The following is a 21,456-nucleotide window of genomic DNA, read 5'->3' as shown; positions in this document are numbered from 1 at the left end:
CTAGACCAAGGACATGTGATTTAGGCAGAGCTGAAATTAAGTCTCGGTCTAGGGAGTCTGTCTGCTGCAGCATGGAAATAATTGGCATCTGCATGAAGTTCATATCCAGATGTGGATCTGCAGTGGGGGAAAGTCTGTGGCTGATTGGAGCTGGCGTTTGTCTTATCTCTAGCTTTACTGCAAAGAAATTTTATCTCAGAAGAGTATTCTCTGCAGAGTTCTTCCAGTGTTGCTAATCCTCCTCCGGTATTACCAAGGAAATATCAGATGATAACTGCTCCATGGAGATCCTCAGTGAAAGAGTCATACAAGAAGAACGTGAGAACTGCAAAGCAGACTGCATTTCCAGTTATGTGAGAGCAACTGTACATCTACAAGTAGCTGAAAACTGTGACGCTGGCACAGTTCTGTCACGTCCTTCAGGAAATACCTCTTGTACAGACAGACCCTAGTACAGAGAGAGAGATTAAAAAACAAACAAATCATTTTCTCGCCCTGCATGCAAGGAAGAATAGTATGCAGCTTGAAAGCGAGGGTGCATGCTGGCAAAAATGAGGATTGAGCTTGGATATTAGACGAAAGAAAGCCATGCAATCAGTGGTGAACTTCTGGGATTTATTCCTGCAGAAGACTGTGGGTGCGGGTAGTACCGGCATGCTCAAGAAGCACTTAATTTCACGGACAACAGGTTTGTGAAGAGATACCAAAGGGAATAAGCAGCGCTGAGCTCATAAAACTCCTTATGCCGCATGTCCTACCACCACCAGCAGAGGCAGAATGTGGGTTGAGGTGGGCCACTGGTCTCACCTCAGTAGAGCAGGTCTGATGTTCTCATGAGCTGCATCTCCTTCCCGTCCTGCCTGCCCTGCACTTGACTTCAAAGCCAAACCTACTTCCTGCTGGGTTAAAAAGAGTTATTTGCTGGTTTTTTTTTCACAAAACTGGAGCTGGCATATGGGAAAATGGGTAACTGGGTCCATTGTGCTAAAGGATACTGGATCTAGGTTAAGGGTACTTGGTTCTATTGATATCTCCGTGCAACAGCAGTGAAAGAAGAAGGTTGGTGACAGCAAAACACAGCCTGGGAGCACGTAGCTATTCCTCCAGACATGGTGGGGTGTGTATCTGGTTTCCTCATTCGCTGCTCCACAAGGGGAGAGGGGGGCACACCGACAGACATGCAGCTTGTCTATTTTTGCTTTCACAGCATTTGGTGAGGGCTGGAAACGTGATGTATTTTCCAGAGCTCAGAGCATCAAATAATTCTCAGCAGTGTCACAAATAACGTTGTTTCAGGTCTGTGAGGGATTTACAGACCAGAGCCAAAGACCCTTGAATTCGATATCAATAATTCTGCCTCTCGAGCTGAAGGCGAATCTCCCACAGCTATCAAGGGCAGTGTTCTTTTACACCCCTTCTATCAGCGAGGAGGCAAGACCATCATAATTAGCTGCTAATTGAGAAGCCTGCCTCTGAAAAGCACAATTTCAGAGAACAAAGAGCCAGAGAGGCCCATTTCTAGGGCTAATTGGAATTAATTCATAGCTATAAGTGGAAGGGCTCCCACAGTCCTGGGACTCTCTCATGCCCTCTCCTGAAACACGGGTCTAAACATATGCAAACCTATCGTAGAGGGCTCAGCGTGACTTGTATGGCTCTTGTGTGATACAGAAATAACACTGCTTGCAAAAAATGAGTATAATTTTCATTTTTTATTTTTATTTTTTTTCCCTGCCCTGGTCTGTGTCTCCTTCCTGCTGCCTCAGGTCCTGCATTCAGGCTTGATGCCTTCTGCCCTCCCTGCCCCTGGGGCTGGCACCGTGTTCTTCTGCATGGGGACTCCAGGATCACAGTCCTCACCCAGGCTTAGAGAGCACCCAAACAGCTTTGCTGCCTGCTCTCTCTTCCTTTTCTGAATCTGTGCACTAAGAAAGTGACAAACTCATCACTTTTAGGCTACTGCAGGCATGGAGCTTCTATAGAAAAAGAGGTCTGCAAAAGCAGGCCACGCTGCCTATTGCACCCGAAGCCCTCCTGAAGATGACTAACTTCGGGCACATCCTTGAGCTGCTGGAGTCCATTTGTTTTCCCCCAGCAGGTCCACATCAGCTCTTCTTCTGCCTGAACTGGGGCTCCACCTCGGTCCCCAGCAGCCCTTCAGGTAGCGAGGACTCAGGCTGCAGCTTGCTGTCTGGATGTGGTCTCTTAAAAGCCTTCTGGAGCCAGTTTTATTCTTTAAAGACTGAAGTTAAACAAACCAAAAAAATCTGTACAGTAAACATCTCAGTAATAGGTCAACCTACGGTACTCATATCTTGTTTGAGATCACCGCGTCTCTTTTCTTTGTGTTTAAGCAACCACTCGCTGGTCCCAGCGCCTCCCATTGCTTGGGCACTGAGTCAATATAAGGGCACTCCAGAGAGAAAATGTACCAAACTCTTCCCTTCTGACAGCCAGTGCTTTCCAAATACCCCCATTTTGGGTGCTCCTGCTTTTGTTTGTCTCGTATCAGGTGCTTTTCAGATGAGCTGATTTTTTTCAGAAGGTGTTGAACACCTATCTTTGGAAGACTGCATTTACTTCAAGTTGCTTCAGGCCAGGGACCCAAATAAAGAGCGAGACAATAATTGATTTGGAAAAATGCAGGATAACACATTCTTGTTAGTGATGGTATTGTTGTGCAGGAGGTGCTCCATTGAATTCTGCAGTGCTGGCTTCCCTGTGGAAGGATGTCTAACAAACCTTAGAAAATTCACAGTTTAATTGTGGGTGTCGGAAGCTGATGCTGCTAAAGAAAACAATTCAGTTTAACAGGAAAGAGAAGTGTGTAATGCTCAGTAGTTGTGATGTGCCTCATTTATGGATCCAAATTTGGTTGCACTTCTATATCTTTAGTCAGCCCCAACTGAAAATCTGGTTTGTGATGCCTCTGAGGGTGTGTGCTGGGGTGCATGTGAGCATCACATTGAAATTAAGAGTTTCTGAGCTCCTTGAGCGCCTTTAGATTTCCTGCCAAAGGAAACTGATTTTCTGGAAGATTTTCCAAAGGATTTTCTGCCCACAGATGATCATCTGTATTGTTAAGTTGCAAGAAGAATTTGTTGATTCTTCTCTACTTTGTTCAGGCACACCCTCCTTTCTGTGCAACGTATCTTGTATGTCATTACACGATTCCTGTATGCTCATTTTGGTGAGGGATGGTATCTGCTGCTGTCACAAATGACTCGCCTTGCACTGACTTTGTAGCCCACTGCTGAGAGGGGATCCAGTTGCTGCAATGTGTGCATGCATCAAGGCTTCAGATGGAGCCGAACCCAACCGTAACCCCTCTGCTGCCCTTTCCCTGCCAGCAGGAGAACACGTTTCCATCTGGGGCACATTTTCCATCTGACCCAGAGGACCAGAGGTGTCTCCTCAAACTTTCCTGTCACTTAGGGCCATGCCCTGCCAGGATCCCACTAAAGGTTTAGGGAGAGCTTGAGCCTTCGGGTGCCACATGCTAGGTGAAAGCAACTAGGATGGCAGAGGGCTGGTTTGAACAGGGTTGCCAAACACAGCATTGCTCCTTTCCTCAGCCTTTGCTCCTGCCCTGCCGCCACACGCTGGTGCAGGTGATCAACCTACCACTTCTGACCTGGCTCCTGCTGTAGCAAACCCAGTGCTCCTCACCACGGGACCCTCCCATTGCTTCCTGGTGATGTTTCCCTTGCCAAACACCTGGATTCCCTGTGCTGTCTTGGGTAACTTAAATAATGCTGCTGTGATCCTGCAGGCGAACCCAGAGGAGATGGCTTGACAAGGTCCCAGGCAGCTCTCTGTTGCTGAGCAGCAGAATTTCCTTCCCCTTTACACATCAAATTCCTTCTGCATTGCCTGCAATCTTACCTTCAGTTGCTGCTTGAAAAACTCAGGAATAGTCTCAGTGGGACTCGTGGTTTTCCATTAAGTCCCAATGGCTCACATTTGCCTGATTTGTTTGTATCTGCAGTGGATCACGTTTCTTGTATTAGGTCAGCAAAGCTATTTAAGTTGAGTAGAAGTGTAATTTTAAAGACTTTAAAGCTATTTGTTTTTAACATCTCACTGATTTAGCCTGTAGCAGAGCAGTCAGATGACTACAGGGCCATCCGGTCGCTGGGCATTGTGCTCCTCCTGACCTTAAATCTCTCCCTCCTCAAGGCATGAAGCATGGTATCAAATGCAAACTCTTTCCATGGGCTGCAAAAGTTTCTGTAACACCTTTTTTGTTTTTCCACTTTGTGCACAAATGAATGGGATTAGACGTGGAACCAGAGATATGAAATACCATTATGATGGTGCTGGGACTGTGCTGTACCTAAGTGATACCATATGTTGGCCTGCTTCTAGCAGTGTTTACTGTGTGACTACATCGGCTCAGTAGGGATCTGTCTGGAAAAACAGTCAGGGTGGAAAAGAATAGCTGAAGAGAGCCTTTCTGAGCAAATGCTGACAGAGCTGCTAAGGGGCAATGCCAGAACCATCGTCTTTGATGACTTTGTTTCCAAACCAGCCAACCTACAGAATTGGTTATGACCAGGAAAGGAAGAAAACTGTTCCAAAATACACTCAGGAAATGTCTTTGCCCCTCATTACTCAGTCTGTAGGCAATGATGGTCATCAACCTTGGAGAAGGCGCCCAGCCAAAATACCAAATACCACTTTGGTGTAACACTGCATGCCAGGAGACCGAAAACTGAGATGGGATGGAAACCAAAAGTTTGCAAGTGGCTCCAAGTCTTCTATCTAAATCCCATCTGCCATATTAAGGAATGCCTGTAGATTTCAATGCCTGCATGATCCTTCTTTCTGTAGGGCTGTCAGACAAGCTTCCTACACCCTGTCTGAAAACCAAAGGTGGTGACGACAAAAGTCTCGTTGCCAACTTCGGACACAGGCTTAACAATCAGCTGTCCACAGCTTGGTCTTTTATGAAGGGAAATAAATCCAGTGAAGTCTTTATAAATATGCACAAGTGGAGCATGGTTGATACCTCATTTATAGATCGTAATTACCGCAGTTATAACACTTCTAGCTTAAACAGAACCCTTGTCACATCGTTCCCTAAACATTTCATTTCTGAAGTCTTTTGTTTGCTCTCCTCATGAGGCTCAAAATGTACCAGAATCTGAAATATATTTGATCCAGTCCTGCAGCTGCCACCCTAACAAACATGTAAATAAAACAAGGATTCTGTGAATGGGAATCCAAAGCTGTTGTGGGGAGGATTAGGGATTAGTGAAGGATGATTCTGTCATTGTTCTCCTAATTGATAAAAGACAGGCCACGGTTATTTTGAATAAAGCTGTTACCACACAAGCCTCAAGAAACTCAGCAGAAGATGCTGTGTAATGGAGAAGAACTGCTTCTGGATGTTGACCATGTTCCTATGAAGTTACTCGATGCCAGCTACTCAAAAATAAGGAGCAAAGTGAATGAGGCAGTACCTCTGCTTCCTCTTTTTAAGCTTAACTGAGAAAATTGCTTTCAGATGAACCCACCTCATTTTTTCTCTAAAAGTTTCCTTTCCTGAGCTGCACCCAGCCCTGCCACAGCCCCAAGGTGTGCTTTGGTGCTGCATCACTCCTGCCCACCCAGTCACTGTCCCCTTACACAGCCCAGAAGACCTTGAGCCAAGACGAAAACAGCTCCTCATGATCCCCCTCCCAGACCAACTCTCCGTCCAATGCTTCTTCATCGCCTGAACGTGACATCAAGCAGACTGATGTTTAAAACAGCCAAGTAGATGGGGTTAGATTACGAAGAACGCAAGGTAGCTTTATGAGGTGTACTTAGAAATGTGTGTCTATATTTACTCTGAATATCAGCACCTCTGTTGAATATCTCTGCACATTCAAATGGAATTCAAAAGAAAACATATGAAAGGGAATAGCACACTTACACAATGTGTGAGCATCATCCTAAAGCAGAAGTTCTACTTTAGAGGACAAAAAGAAGGCGACTGGCAACTAAAAGCAGTCATCTGTTAATTCAAAGGGGATTTAAACATGGGATTCAGAAGCAGCTTATCTCTGCAGGGCGTCTGAGCAAATCTTAGCACAGACCTTACTAACCTGGCCTTCTGAGAGCTCCCAAGACAAACGGACTGCTGAGCCCCAAAGCCTCTCAAGGAACTGGGTGGGATCATGTGTGCGGCACAGCCCATAGGAGCTTTCACCAAACTTCACCATGCCAGCTTTCAGAGATGATGTGCAGGGTGAAGACCAGTCCAGTCCTTTGAAGCTGAAGTGGTGGCTGCTGGTTTAGAGCTGTAGCAGCACCTGTCTGGTTGGTGGGCATTGGCCTCAGGTGGGAGAGAAGGAGAAAACATCTCCTTGGTGAAACTGGAGTAATGAAGGGCGAGAGCCACCAAAGGGCTTAAGAGGTTGTACTCCTCTATATACAGTCCTGTAGAAAGTTAGACATCACACCGAGTGAGTTCCCATGAAGTATGTCTTGTCTCCTTCCCAGCTCCGTCGCGGAAGTATCTCTGTCCTCCCAGGGCTGCTCTAGATGCCAAGTTTACCTTTAATACCAATGTGTGGACCCAAGACCGCATCACACCCACTTGAAATTGCCTTTGGGAGAGAGGTCCCCAAGGAATTTTTAAGTTCATGCATGTGAGATGAAAAATGGCCATCTTTGAACTTGAGTTGCTCTCCTTTTCTCCCTCCCCCAAAGCAAGTGTGTAAACAAACCAGCCAAAGGCAGAGGTTTTGATTTTCCTTGCATTCTTCCAGCTTGGACCTCCTGTCCTTCCCCTCATGCCAGTCAGGAAAGAAAAAGAAGTGCTCTGTTTCTGCTCATTTGGCAGCTGCTACCGAGCCTGCATGAGAAGTGAAGAGTGATGTGCTGGAGAAATCTGATTCCCAGTGCCACAAGGACCTGCAAGGAAACAAGAACTGCTGCATATATCCAGAGGAGCTAAATGGTCACAACGATCCCCTAAAAGTCCAAGGAAAGCATTTGATAAGCTTTAAGTGGTCAGCATGGGTAGTGGGATGAAATTAAGAAAAGGAAGCTATCAGCCCTGAATCAGGAAATATTTACTAAGAGTGGAATTTGTATTTTCTGAGAGCTTCCCAGGAGAAGAGCAAAAGCTGTGTGAATTTTAAAATTTAAAACTGAACAAGGCAAAGCCCTGGTGGATGAAACAGAGTCAATAATCCTGCTCAGGGATGGGGTGAACTGCTGGCCTCACGTCACGTGTCTTTTCCATTCCCCACTTCTGTGATACTAAAAAAAAGCCTGACCCAATCCAGGGATTACACGAAGAATGCACTTTAACAAAGGGAAACGCATGGCCTTTCTGCTCACCCTTTAGCGGTATTTAGGACCAGAAGAGAGGTTGGTCTGAACAGTCAGAATTGCATTCCTATCTGCGTTTAACATATGCTATCTGCGTTGAGAGGAAAAATATATGTAGCCTCTTACTAGAATATTTTCTCCATGTTCTTCTTTAAGCCAGATGTCAAGCGGAGGCAATGATGGCCATTGAAGCCATTCGTACTTACCAGCCTGTCTGAGAAGCTATTTCTTCCTGCCTCTGTGTGAGAATGGGCTAGTCCCCAGTGCTGCTCAGCAATTAGGATATTAATAGTCCTATTACTCTGTGCCATCTAGTTTGATTTCAAATTCATGGTGCAGCTCGATGAGATCTGTTCATAACAGGAAAAGTACAGAGGTGCAGGAAGACTGAGTCAGAAGAGAGCTTTGAAATGCATCAAGCAACCGTTTAATTAAAGAAGGGCGCTCTAATATTGTGTTCCAAATGATTACTTATTTATACGCTCCTCAAATAGTGCTATTTTTAGGCCACATTTTGAAGAGAAGACAATTTGTATTTTTACATGCAGACAGCCCTAAAGATAAATGAGCTGCCAGCACAGCACTGCCAAGAGCATCTCTACGTCCATCCTGGTTCTTCTGCTGCCTCACAGCACCTACAAGTGCTAGAGATCAAAATAGCCACCTGGGATCATGCTGTTCTACATCCACAGCCATGACAGCTTCTCCCCACTACCCTCCTGCCAAAGCAGGGGGATGTTTTCCAAATGTTGAGCACTCAGTGGACCAGGGAGCAAAAAAGCAGAGTTGCGTGTCCTGATGCGGCATCTCACCTCCGGGCATTGTTAGGACATGATTTGGAGGTGCCTGGGGCTGGTGACCACAAGTCTGGAAGGATGGATGGGAAGAAGTGTAGGATTTTGGGGAGGTTGTACTGTCTGGTGAGAAAAAAGGATTTTGAGCTTCTAAATTGTGGACTTCCATGGACTGAGGTACAGGCAGGACTTCAAGACAAAAGCGCTGGAATAAAATCAAAGGCAAATGCTGCATCCAAGTGTAGAGCTTCGTCCTTCACTCCTCTGATATTTTCCGAGTGTGGAATCTGAACCCAGGGATTTAGCAGGGCACCATTTTAAGTCCATTTTGCACTGGTCTGCATAACTACGCAAGTTGCAAGGAAATAAAAATGTTGGCTCCCATAAACGTTCGAAAACATGAGTTTTTCTTAGGAACAGAGCTGGGAAAGGCCTGTGTGTGAAGGAATGAATGTTTGCTGAGTTCCCGAATAAATCTTAGCCCAGTTTGAGAGGCTCAAAAGACCAGTGGCTTCTTCTAGTTCCTTCCCTAACAAAGAGCTGGACCCAAGTGTGCTGAAGTCAAAGAGAAAGAGTCTCATTGACATCAAAGGACACTGAATCAGACACGACGAGGGACAGTCTCAGCCAGGGACCAGCAGAAATAACAGCATGTGATGTACGTGACCAAGTGCCACTAACCAACAGCCCGGATTCCAGGCATTAAACACAGCAAACAGCGAACTCGCGAACAATTCATGAAGATGTGCCAAAAAAATTCAAAGAAAAATATGTAAGGAAACGGCAATGTGTTTGTGGGTATTCTGAGAGCAGAAAAATATGTTATATTTGTGGAATAAATTAGTCTATGGGAAGTGTTCCCTCATCTCAGAGTGGTGTGCAGTTAAGTCAGCCCATCGAACTCGAGCTTCTTTTCTGCTGCCAAAGGAACCAGATAAGTACAGAGCCACAGATGAAACAAGTTTTGATCTGCTTTTAAGAACGGAGTGGCCAGCTACATCTCGTTTCAATAGTTCTCATCGTTCGGATGGTCATTTTTTTGCTGCTATCTGAACGCTTCGGTTTATTCTCACACAAACGCTGACAAGCTTTGGTCTGGTGTTTATCCATATCAGACGCTGCAAAGCTCGTCCAGTCTCTTATCTCCGTCTGATTAGATTACCGTAATGCCCCGCCGCGAGGTTCGCCAGGCTGCTTCCTCTCGCGGGGAATGCCACCGCTGCGAGGGCATCACCCAAGGCACTTGATTCTGATACCTTTGTGCCTTTCACTGGCTATGAAGGAAAAGGATTAAATGAAAATGGGAAGAATCTGGAGCTGGGGTCCAGATCGACTGGAAAATGGGGTAACAGCAAGAGCAGGCGTCTCTCTGACGTGATGAGGAACAGCACGGTAAGGGAGTGAGGGTCAGGCTCAAACGTGCTGCTTGTGTTTGGTCTTCTCCAGACTGATGTGTCAGGGATGCCTGGGGACTGACCTGTGCTTCATTCATGGGCGCTCTCAGGGAATCAAAAGGACCCATTTGACTCTTCCCCGAGGGAATATGTGCTTGGTACAAGGAGTGGAGTGAAGGTGGGACTGGCTATGTCCACACCACAGTGTGGTGGTTTCTGGTGGTAGTTAAAGACTCCGTCAGGAGCTATGTGGGTATTAGCCATGCACAATCAGAGGCAAATGAATGAAGGGTTTTTTGGGTGCAAACTTGGAGAGCCAAGGAGTTTTTTTAGATGAGTGACCAGACCATTGGAAAGAGGGAGTATTGAGAAAGGTAGGGCTCCAGGATAAACTTGTTTACCTGCAGGTGTTGGCAGCCACCACAGCTGTTCAGCTGCAGGTTTGGACATAAGGGTTTCATCCATATTCACTGGAATAAAAGCTGGATTTCTGTTGGGCTTCTAAGGTTGGGTATCAGCCAGAGGCAGGGCACTCTTGGGGCTGTTCCACTGCCATCCGAGCTGCTGGAAGTGCCAGCTCTCCTTGCAGGTGGCAGCTATAAATAAATTCAGGTGGGCATAAATGGTCCCATGGGCTAACCAGTTCTCAGTCCCCATGAGTCTTCTTTGTACCCGAGCATCACAAAATGCTCCACAGACCTTAACAGAAACAGCCTCAAGGACTTTTTCCCATCAGGAAACGTGTTAGATGTCTTTGTCAAGCTCTCACACACAAAACCAGAATGGCATAGGCTGAAGGTTGCTTAAATCCCCAAAGATAATGCATCTCCCTGCTTCCCTGGCAAGTCCCTGTCACTGAACATCAGGACCTCTTTGCCTTTCAGACATCCACCTGGCTGCTGCTGCTCCCTGCATGATCGAAATCCTGTTTGATATGGTCCCCTTGCTGGTGTTATTTATAGCTGCTCAGCTTTAACCAGACTGGGCTTTTTTACAGTGGTTTTTTTTTTCTCTTTTTTTTTTCTCTCTTTTTTTTTTTTTTTCTTCAAGTACTGTGAGGATCTTCCATGTGACAGGTGCTGCTCAACATTACTTGTTTGCCTTGAAATTTTGTTCTCATCTAGTGATTTTCAGATACATCAGTTGTTCCATTAGGGCTGTCGCTTCCCATAGGCTTTCAGAGAGCACCACATTTTAATCGCTCACAGCCAATGCTGCTTCTCTCTTTGCTCCCCCTACCATGAGCTGGTTTCTGATTGCCAAGACTCACACACCAATACCTCCCCCTTTTGTCTGCCACAGACAAAGGGCTACTGAGTGCTACTCCGAGGCTCATTAAAGTTCACAGCATTGCTTAATTTTTTATTTTTTTTTTCGAGTTACCATGTCAAATGTGCTTAGCAGGGTTGCTGGCTCACTGCAGTGGTGCACAGTTTGGGTGTCTGTGTGCTTGGCCATGCTTCTGCTGATTGGGGAAGTGTCTGGAGGGGCCTTTGGATGGAAATCCCTTGGCCTGACTGAGCAATGCTCGGGGTTTTCATGTTTCCATGAAGCCTTGGGATGGCCTCTGTACTACCAGGCAAACACCTCTTTCCCACCAAAGGCCTTTCTGCACAGGGCAGAAATGCTGCAGCAAACACAGTGTGAGGCTTGGCTGTCTTACAGGAGCAGATTTACTGGTGGGGATTAAACGGGCCTTTGCCATTGCTCTCCATTAACACCATCCAGCACATGGTTGGTGTCACAAGACGATGTGGACAGGTCTGCAGCTGCCCTCTTTGCAGCTTTGACATCCTGCTCATGTACTTCAGAAGCCAAGCCTGTTACTTGGTCATGAATTCAAGTTCTCTGGTCTGATCTGACTGAGCGTGGTGCAAACACATCAGAAAAAACGCATACCGACTCAAAACAGCCCTACACACAACAAAGATTTGGGTTAGTCCGCCCTGCAAGGACTGTCCTGCAAATCGTGGTCTCCCACTTTTCAGCTGATGCAGTGTGATGTTGTCTCAGCTCCTCTGCCCTCGGGATCCTGAACTTCCAGTGCAGCAGGAAATGTTTTTGGTCCCACACCGGTGACAAGATCTGCCTCGTACAATTGCGTCTGACTTGTGGGAGCTAGCCAAGCTATTCTGCAACAGGCAACCCGTATCAGATTTCCTGCTCCCCGAGTCTTGGCTTTGCTCTGCTCTGGGGTTTGCACTACGAGCTAGCCAAAGGCAGAGGGGAAAGGTGGGATATTTTTGCGTAGTTATACAACTTAAAAGCAGACCTAATAAGGTACGGAATCATGTACATAAGCGGTATAACTTAGTGTCTTTCCCCCATTTTTCCTTGCTCTGTTCAGGGGCTTCATGTGTTCTGAGCTCGTGCATGTGTCCAACATCGCGTGGCTGAAGTCTCCCTGGTCTCTGTGTTTGTCTTGTAGCACAACAGGGTGGTGGTTCCCTCCGAGTCCCTCTGGCTCTGCTTACAGAGACATGTGAAGCAATGATAATTTTTCCCGCATGCCTTCATGGTGCGAAGGAAATGCTGCTGGCCACTTCTACTTGCAATCCATTTAACTGACTTTTAACGATGAACAGACCTTTCACTGGCAGTAATTAACGCTCACTTAGCTTTTAGCATTCGGGGACTCAAAAGCCTAGGAAGAGTTCATGTCTGAGAGCACCAACCCAGTGCACCTGGGCAGGATGGTGGGAGTTAGTCACAGAGGTGAGCAGAACTTTGAGTTATTTTCAGTTTGGGGGGTCTTGGTTAGTTCTGGTCTATTTACTAATCTTTCTGCTCCACTCTTTGCTTCCAAAGACTTTGCTACACTTCTCATTGGCGTTACTCTGAGCATTCATCTCTGTGTTGTCTGTTTCTGTCTGTGGCTGAGGTGGCTTCCAGGGGCTTCCCTGGGACTTTCCTTTGCCATTAGGAAGGATGAAGTTGGCCAGAGTGCTGTGTGTTCAGTGGCTCCAAGGAGATGATGTGCAATTCTCTCATTGCAAACGAAAATTTCTTGCTTTTTTTTTTTTTGCTGAGAAAGAGCACCCTCCATTCTCAGATACTGTCCACTGCCAAAGGTGTATTGTCTAATTCAGCAGAGCTTCTGTCATGCCCTTTCCTGCCTTTGCTTTGCTTTATGTGAGGGAAAAGGGCTCATTATTTTTATGAGTTCAAATTACATAGGTGCAATTTTACACTGTGGTAATTGTGCTGACCTAGGTATGATTGCTGATTTCTAGCTCTGTGAATGGAGAATTAGGTCTAAAGGAGGTGTAGGAAATTTTTTTTGGAAAGAAACCACCCTCAGAAGAAATTGGTTTTAGTTTTGGGAAGGATTTTTATAGTTTTTTTTTTTTTTAATTAAATCCAGAGGCTTTTGGAAATTCTTTGTCATTGCAGGCCACAAAGCTGCATTTTCTTCATGTTGCTGAAGCAAGAAATCCAAAGGAAGCAACTACCATTCAAGTACTGCAGCTAATGGCCCATGTTAACAAGTGGTCCTGGTGGAAGTTGAACACAGCGAAATGGGTGGAAAATAAAAACTGAAATGAATGAGATTGTTATCCGTAGGATAACAAAAAACAAAACCCGAGAAGGACATCTCCTAAAAAGTGTTAGTGCTAAGGATCTCATCATTATGTGCTGAGGTAACCACTACATATAAAGTATATTCATGGCTACCACTGAATTTTGTTTGGATTTATCCTAAAAACATTCCTGTTTCATGGTTTTATTGCATTTTAGTGGTGGGAAGTTGGAGCTAATGAGACTAAAGCTCAAGCTTACTCAGGTAACATAAGAAGTCGGAGAGGAGAGATTTCCCAAGCCCTAGGCTGGTTGAATTATTTCTCCTTTCTGTTGCAGAGTTCCTAATTCCAGAAATACAGAAAGAGAGTTTTTACATGGTGATTTACATAGGAAACCACTTTGTGAGTGGTCTGGGAGGTCCTGAACCCTGTGCAAGTTACTGTGTCTCCAGGAGGAGAGAGGGGCACACAGCCAGATAGCATGTAGGGCATCAGGAAGCCTTGGGTTTACTCTCAGGCTCTCCAGCAAACTTGCCCTGGGACTTCAGACAAACCTCTTCACTTCCTTTAGTTTTGTATTTTTCATCTGCAAAAACATGTAAGGCGGCTTACCTGTTTTACCTGAAAAATGATGGGTTCCTATTTTAAGCGTTTGGAACTGTTGATGCTAAGCTTTGTTAAAAAGCTATAGCCAACAAAAAAATTGAGATAGAAATCACCTAACCTGTAGCTACCCATTTGTATTATGATTGATTTAATTTTGCATTTCTAGTAAAATTTGTTCTAGAATGTCTTGGAATGGAAACAATGGGAAACCTTACGTGGTTCTGCCACAGGAGGTGATAGACCAGATTGTGTACCTGGCTGCACAATGCACTTACATATTTAGATTGAAAATATCCCCTCTGCCTGTACCCTTGCCCACCTCATGTCAGTTGACCATCAGTGTTACAACCGAACCACTGCAGTTATTGCCTTTGCGCAGCGCCAATTGCCTGCCATCATCCTGTCAGGCACTTACACCTAGTTCTCCTAATGTAATTTATATTAAGCCAATTTATATTCTACAACGAGTGCCTGATGGAGAAGGTGCCCACAGGAGACTCATGTGCTGTTTTCTCTCAATGGTATTTAGCTGATCTGCTGACAGGAATTACCTCTCCCGATAGGATTTGATTCATTTGCATCCTCAGACAATCAAAGCTGATGCAACACAGTCGCTCCAAGAACAACCCCTGTTTTTCAGGGATTGCTTTGCTGTCCTCCCTGTGGGATACAGGATAAGTACCTATAACCTGGTCCTCCAGAAGCCCCCCAAATACTCTCCTGTGGCCTCAGATCAGTTCCTGTGAAGATACATTTACATTTCTATTTATTTTAGTTCTCATTGCATTTGCTTCTCTTTCTCTGTTGAAGCTTTCTCCATCTCTGTCCATCTGGTTTATAGAAACATAAAAACAATAATGTAAATAACAATATGAACAAAGAGAACATGTGAAAATTACTCGGCTGCCTGCAGTGCTCTCCTTTCAGTCTGTCAGCAACAGACCCAAGCCCAGTTAGGGTTTTTGCCTACATGAGTTATTTGCCCCTGGAACTACACTGATAGAAAACCAACCTGATACCAGCTCCACCAAATCCTATTAAGGTTTTGTTGCTGTAATTCAGCTTCTTCACCTATTATTTGTATTTCTCTACATCTCTGGGATCTATACAGTGCTCTGCTTGCTGGGTGCTTTGGGAGTACTAGCAATGGGCCAGCAGACAATCCAAAAATAGATATAAGTAGCTTCAGGTCGTCTGGAGGGGTCAAGAGGGGGTGTGTAACATGGCCATTACATTTACTGGAGAGGTGTTGAAATCTGGTGGTTAATATGGGGGCAGAGGAGGCATTAATCCCCTCGTTCTCTCAGCCCCCATTATGTCCCTGCCAGGCTATGATATAAGTTTGCATTCACAGTCACAGTCCCACCAGGTAAGCCTGCAACATCTCTTACAGAGCAAGCGTGAGGAATCCCCATCCCCTCCTTGCTCATGCTCAGGAGCTGAACACCCTCCTCTTCTCCTGCCTGGCACCCTCTGCAGGGGAATCACTTCCCTCCAGGGCAATTGGGTAACTCCTGAGGAAAATCATAGAGCCATAGAAAGGTTTGGGTTGGAAGGGACCTCAAAGATCACCTAACTCCAAACCCCTGCCATGGGCAGGGACGCCACTCACTAGATCATGTTGGCCAAGGCCCCATCCAGCCTGGCCTTGAACACCTCCAGAGATGGGGCATCCACAACAAACGTCCCCCATGGCCTGGTTCCTGCCCAGGGAGACCAACTACATCGCCTTGCCACCAGTCCAAACCCCTGCTGGAAGGCACTGCCCCTCAAACCGGCCATAACACGTCTGCTGGTCGAAGAAGGCCGGACGTGACGGCCCCATATCCCGCAGGCTGCAGCGTGGGCCTGCCAGCCCAGGGAGAAGCTTCAACAGCTTCTTTCTCTGTTGACCTATTTTTCTGGGTGACATTTTTTGCTTCCCCTTATTGTTCTCCACCGAGTTTGCAGCATGACAACCTCGGGGCACTGAGGGCCCTCAGATCCTGCCGGCCGGCACAGGCCCACCAGCCCTGGGCTCCTGGCCTGCTCCTACGACACTCTGCTGATTTCCTCCTTCCATAGGTCAGCCCGTGCTGCATGGCAGGGATAGAGAACACCGTACGAAGCCCAGACCAGCACTTAAGCCAGAGATGTACCCTTTAGTTATTTTTTTTTTCCTTAGTGGCTTTTATTTTATGCGCTGTAGAGTTTTCCAGGCTTTGGCTCCCGGCCTTCCTAAAATAATTATGCGACTTTGAAAAAACAATTCATTTTTTCACCACTTCTCCAGCGCTGCCAGCTTTTTGTGGCTTTATAGAAAATCTTGTGCTATTTGGTGTTTTGCCTAAAGTTACATGCGATTAATCAAAGAAGCTCAGGCCTTCACTGAAAAATACATCCTTAGCTCAGAAGCTGGAGGATCCGGTCTCTGAGCCCAAAACTTTGAGACAGCCACCACATGCACGCGATGCCCTTTCCATATTTCTTGCCCTTCCTGCAAGGTGTAGCCCAACAGCACGCCCCAAGTACCAAGTCAGGGGCACAGGCAGCCCCACCAGCGGTGTTAAACAACAATTTTCATTGTCGTGGTCCGCAGGGCTCCTGCAAATTAGCACAATGAGACATTTACCAGCACAATGAGACATTTACTGGAGGGCCGATGGGGCGCTGGCCGTCCCCCCCATGCACGTTAGCTGCAGCTGGCGTGGCACGTGCTGCCCGATCACAAAACACACGCCTGCAGCTGCACATCCCCCCTGATCACATCAGGGCCAGCTCTGCCCTCCATCACCACGCTTAGGAGCAAAAAAAATTAATAAATAATACACCAGAGGAAAGATTAAGCCTTTCAAAAGGAAGTAAATTATTTGAATGAAAGTATTTCAAGGAAGTGATTTTATCACTCTGAAATTTTATCCATCCTTTGAAAAATAAACAACCTCAGTAACTACTTTTTCAGGCTACGTTTTGCTGGCAAGTTTTATCTGCAGAAAGGATTAGCTTATCCGTGGATGGGACGTGCTGCACACACCCTGTTCCCATGCAGATTTGTGCGGAGTGGAGCTGCCTTTCCAGCTCTGCGCTAGGACATTTTTATGTAGCTAAATCAGATGACTGCAAAGACCATTAGAGCAGTTTATCGCTGGAATCTTCAGGAACACACTGTACCCGAAAGGAAAATGCTCACTGATAGGGGAAGTGCAAGATCTGTGATCCTTGTAATTATGCAGATGATCTTCTCCAGAGGTCTGTGGTATGTGAGCAAGTCCACAGCGAAGGCTTCTGGCAGCAGCACTTTAGTAGCCCACTGAAATCCTACTGCTCCGGCTCCCAATCCACTTGGCTGCAGCCCTGCCTGGCACATTATTGTGGATGGTTTTGTTTCTCGCTGGGGACGTTACAATTTTGACATCCAAAAGGCTCTCTGGAGTTAAAGTGCTGCTCATCCTGGGCAGTTTCGCAGATATTTGCACCTTGCAGCTCACCAGTGGTGGAGACACCGAACAGAAAGGGATGAGTGACTTTCAGAGCAAGATGCCACTATCACCAGCACAGACCGGCAGTGTGCAGGTCTGTTACTTCCTCCAAAAATATTAATCCAACACCTGGCCCAAGGAAGTATCCCCAGCAATAAGTACCTCAGCAAAAAGAAACCTCTCTCCTCCCACAGCAGTGTTTCAGCTTGATATGAAACCAGGTGTGAGAGCAGCATGTTCCCCAGCAAGAAACAAAACTCACATGTTAAGAATATGGAAGGCTCCAGGCAGGAAAGCTGCCTGGTGATATTTGCGTTATAATTTCTTATAGGGGCGTTGCAGACATCCGAAAGAATTGGGAACTCGAAGAGGTTCTCCTCGAGGGACTGAGAACACATCAGTAGTGTGACTGGCACAACAGAGGTGCAAAATGCTGCAAGATTTGCTGCTGGTGTCCTGCCTTGCCAGGTGAAAGCCGTCCTCCTCCCAGTAACACTCTTCCCAGAAAAAGCATGTCCTTGCCAGAGATCCCAAAGCATCCTAATGTTGCAGGGCTGTACACCTCTTGTGACCCCAGGGCAGCCTTTCAGTGCAAGAATACAATCCCTGCATCTTCAAATTGATCAGAAAAAGCAGGACTTTAATTACAAATATGCAGTGGAGAGTACGATACGAAGGACACAGTGTCTGCTTCTAACCTCTAAGAGTTTATCGTGGAGATTGTAGGAAGGGCTAGCTGGGACTCGGGCTCAGTGTTCGGGACATGGTCCTGCCAGCCCCGCTGCCCCCCTCGGGACCTGGTTGTGCTGGGTTGTGCTGTACCCATCCTCAGCAAGACCCACCCCCTTCCCCGTTAACCGTAGTGCTCGGAGTAAGGAAGATGGGAGATGGGAGTAAGGAAGCCGTTGTTCCAGTTTTCCTGATAAGGACCTGGAAGGAGCGGAGAAAAAGTGTTTTGCGCAAGGCCATAAAGGACAACTGTTTCAAATCTGGGAAGCAAGCCTGAACCTCTTGACTCTTAGTGCCCTTTCCTCTTTGGCAGTAGCCTGACACACTTTTCCAGTCTCCGGGAGCTGAGGCTTCAAATCTCCAGGGCGGAGGACAGCCAGGCTGACGCAGAATGAAGCTTTGGTGCCTCGCTCTTGAAAGAGCTCATGGGACGTTTTTTGATATGACCCGTACAGGCAGCTGGGCACGCCATGTGAACTGCAACAGGCTGGCGGATTTGGTAGGGAAATGGCCTGGAATGGCTTTTGGAAAAATTATAAAAACCCACTGCGAACAGAGCTGTGCACCCAAAGCTCTGCATTTCCAGTCCATTTGGGACCAATATGAGTTCACCCATGCAGCTAGTAGCTACAGGTGGTGAAAATGAAAATTGCAGATGAAGAATTTAAGTATCTGGGCATGTTCAAGGGGTAGCACATCAAGTGCTAATTCCCTGTTGCCCGGTATTATTACAGGGAGCCAGAACAGAGAGGGCAGGGACCTTCCGCAGTGCCAAGTCCCAGACAGAGAACTAGATACATCCCATTCCCACAGTATATTATAAAATTGCAACAGACAGCTGCAAGGCAAGAATGAAGGCTGTCATGCAAAAGCATGGTTGGAAGACAAGTTGCTGAAGGGATAGGTGGATGTTCAGAGCAGAAACAAGCAGTTATTGGCAGGATGCAGCCCTTGCATGTGGTTTATCTGCCAACAGGCAGATTTATGCAAGAAAAAGCTTAGCTGAGCTAATCCCAGTGCTGGAAGCCTACAAGAAGAAGAGCCGCCCATACAGGAGCGAGATGTGAACCTACGGAAATGCTCTTAACAAGGATGATATATTTTCTTATATCTTGGGGGGCGTTTCTGTTAAGGTGTTCAGTTGGGCAGCATCACTGAACCTCGAGCTGCTTAACCTTGGGACCACAGGATGGGGATTCAGGCAGCTCATGGCCAGGACTTGCTTGGATGGATAATCTTGTGATAGATTAGCAGCCCCTCACCAGCATGGGGGCTCTGCTCTTCTCATGCTGCAGATTGCCGTGCCCGAAGCACAGAAACATATATATTTGCCTATGTATGTATATATGCCCGAGCATATAAGAAGTCAAACAAAGCATTACAAATGTACAGTGAAGAAATAACAATCTGCCTTCTTTGATTAAACAGCCTGATTTACTGGGCTAAACAATAGGTTTATTGCTCTGTGCTACGTAATTGTTATTAGAGGATGCATCTGGTCTCTGCGTAGAAATGAACTTTTGTGAAGCTAACGTATTCCAAAATAGGAGGAAGAAAGCAACTGTCAAACCAGGTCTATACACACACACACAAAAAAAAAAAAGCTGGAAAAACCAAATAAATTTTGAATGATATATACTTAAAAAGGTTGTAGGAGAGAGTGGCTCGTTGATATTATAGTGGCCGAACTATGACATTTATAGCTCTCCTCCTGACTGCTCACTGGAGGTTTTCCTTTTCTGCTGAGCACCAGCAACCACTACAATACTTAAAGAATTTACTGCCTTTTTTTCTTTTTTTTTTTTTTTTTTCCCCAGATGTGGTGTCACAACCACTTTTGAGCTTGCTGGAGGTGTCCAAAGCTTGCAAAAATAATGAATTCTGCTAAGTACCTGGATAAATGTCCAGGGCAGAAAGTTGATCTCCAGCCTGCATGAGCTAAAAGGTGTCCCTGGGTGGGAAGAGGAGCATCCGGAGGGGGGCACAGCTCCTGCTCCTCAGGCTGTGCTGCTTAATGTGGAACCAGGGACTCAGAAATGTCTCATGGCTGTCAGCACTTATCGCTGTCACAAACAGGGGAAAAAAAAACAAAAACAAAAAAAACCAAGCAAGCCCACAGCAGTGTTAAGGAGATTAAAAAGACTGAGTGGTGAGACCTCACTTGGGTCTTTCTCAGTTTTTTAATGAGGCATAAAAAGGGCCTTTGAAGGTGGGTTATTTATTTTATTTTATTTTTCCTTTTCCTGCTTGTTTTGCTACATTAGAAATATAGATTACCCTTGCTTTCCCAGGAAGACTCAAGTGGTGAACGACTTCCAGCAGCACAGGAGCTTTGCAGCCACCAGCAACGTCCTTCTGCCTGCCAATGGCCATGGCACCCAAGTGGGTGCCCTCCTCATCGTCCTCATGCACAGACAACACCTAAGGGTGGCATTTTTGTTGGTGATGAGGGATTTTCACCTCTCATCCTGCGACATCCTCAAAGGAGGTCAGGTTTTTGGAGCTGATGAGCACACATGCCATGGAAGAAGTCAAGGTGTACTGAGGTTCTTCAACGTAGCAGCGAGAAATTAAACCTTTCTACACAAATAAGATAAATAAAGCTCAGACCAGTTACAAAATTCACCTTTCTCTTTGGAATAATTTACTCTTAATACACTCTTAGCCTGGGAGAAACACGGGACCTCCTAGAGCTGTAGGATTATTTGTATGGGAGCTGTAGTTAGGGGAAGAGATTGAACAGTGAGTTCAGGGATAATAAGTTGGTGCCATTCTTAAAAATATGCACACTCACATGTCCAGGTGCTTCGATTGCAGAAGGCCACATCACTGAGGAAGAGGGCAACTGCTAAGGCTGGTTTGCTTCTTACACGGACTGGGGCTTTCAAGCCACCACACTCCTGTTTGCGTCCTACCAAACTGTACCGTCACATCCAGGCGTGCAAGAAAATGTGAGTCACATCCCTTCAAAATTAGGAAATGGGTTTTAAAAAGTACCCATTTTCTGAAAAAAAAAAAAAAGTGCTAATTTATTTTTCTCTCTGTATCTGTCAGAGTCACAGCTTTGGAGGAAAAAAAGTTAAATTTTTAAGAAAAATAAAATGTAAGATTTTTATGTAATCCTGTGATCCAAGATGTTGATGTCTTATGAGATCCATCACGCTGTGATACTTGCACTTAATTTGTGAGGTTAAGAGGCTGGAAACTGGATACACGATTGTCTTATAAAAATGCAAACAAATCAAAAAGGTCTTCAGCTTTTCTTCAAGCAACAAAAAGCTTAATAAAGAAAAGATGTTAATACTAAAACTGCCTCATTTCTGTCTTGCTCTGCTTCTTATACCAGCCTCCATAAGTTTCAAGTTTCCCCCACTGAAATAAATAAAAAAAAATGTAGAGGGAGATTTTTTTTTTAACTTTTTCCTTAAATCTCCCCTCTTCTTCCCTTTTCTATGTAAATTGGTGGAGGGGACAGCAGGACAGAGCAGCCCCAGCTCCTATAGATGGGTGTTGCACCTACAAGAAAGCAAAAAGCACAAGGCTGGAGCTGTACCCCCAGCTAACGCAATGGGTTGCCCTAGGCACCGCGCTAAATACATTAGCACTGATGAATATACATATTGGAAGA

General features: G+C 45.9%; 1 long non-coding RNA gene across 2 annotated transcripts in view; it reads left to right on the top strand.

Annotated features, from left to right (window-relative positions):
• The window catches only part of LOC308187567, a 29,779-nt gene extending 8,643 nt beyond the window's left edge, over window positions 1-21,136 (top strand). For both annotated transcript variants that reach the window (XR_013944784.1, XR_013944785.1), the window contains exons 2-3: window positions 12,908-13,155; window positions 20,093-21,136. This is a non-coding gene — a long non-coding RNA (uncharacterized lncRNA). The remainder of the gene's footprint in view (window positions 1-12,907; window positions 13,156-20,092) is intronic.
• Window positions 21,137-21,456: the final 320 nt, after the last annotated feature.

This window comes from Anser brachyrhynchus (genome assembly GCF_964034855.1).
Source record: "Anser brachyrhynchus genome assembly, chromosome: 1".
NCBI classification, from domain to species: Eukaryota; Metazoa; Chordata; class Aves; order Anseriformes; family Anatidae; genus Anser; species Anser brachyrhynchus.
Note: the sequence above shows the minus strand (reverse complement) of the source record. Positions and strands in the feature narration are given on the sequence as shown.